Genomic DNA, 1,054 nt, shown 5'->3' on the forward strand with positions numbered 1-1,054 from the left:
AGCCACTCAGCATGCAGAGTGCTCGACATCTAGGGTTTAGGGTTTAGGGTTTAGGGTTTAGGATTCTTATAAACCCTAGTTATTATGTTTACACTTATATACAGTTACACAACCAAAAACCCTAAACCCTAAACCCTAAACCCTAAACTACACCCCCTAAACCCTAAATCGAGGCGGTCTCTGTAGCTGGCTTGTCTTACTATATACCGCAAACCCTAAACCCTAAACCCTAAACCCTAAACCCTAAACCCTAAACCCTATCTGTTTTTTCTCTGTTTGCTGTTCTTTCTTTGGCGGTGTGCAGTTGCCCCCCTTTCGTATTACGTGCAAGGGTTTAGGGTTTAGGGTTTAGGGTTTAGCTAGGGTTTAGGGTTTAGGGTTTAGGGTTTAGAGGATGATTGAAGGGGGGTATTGGGGGGTCGCTATACTGCTGCTAACCCTTTTTTGGTGTTTTATACATTTTTTTTATTTCTCTGCTGCTGCTAGACCCCCGCGCCTGGCCCCTAGAAAGTAAACCCTCAAAACCCTAAACCCTAAACCCTAAACCCTAAACCCTAAACCCTANGGGTTTAGGGTTTAGGGTTTAGGGTTTAGGGTTTGTGGGTGTGTTGTTACAACAGGAAGAAGAATGTCATATCTATAAACCTCCGAGGGGTACGTAAACCTCCTTTCTCTCTCTCTCTCTCTGCAGCGTTGAGGGTTTAGGGTTTAGGGTTTGTGGTTTTGCGTGGGCGCACATTGCTTCTAGGGTTTAGGGTGTAGGGTTTAGGGCTTAGGGTTTGTGGTGTATGTACAGTCACTTCTGGTGCCCGGAGAGCTGCGTGTAAACCCTAGCCAGCTGGAGACGTTTCTGCGGCTCTGCAGCACTTGTCATGTTTATACAATTCTCAAGGTAGGGTTTAGGGTTTAGGGTTTAGGGTTTAGGGTTTAGGGTTTAGGGTTTAGGGTTTGGGTTTAGGTTTTAGGGTTTGTGGTTTACGGTTTGGGGTTTAGCGTATCAGGCATACAGTCTAGGGCTTATGGTTTGGGGTTTAGGGTTTGGGGTTTAGGGTTC

Source organism: Eimeria mitis, genomic scaffold (genome assembly GCF_000499745.2).
Source record: "Eimeria mitis Houghton genomic scaffold, Emh_scaff1201, whole genome shotgun sequence".
NCBI lineage: Eukaryota > Apicomplexa > Conoidasida > Eucoccidiorida > Eimeriidae > Eimeria > Eimeria mitis.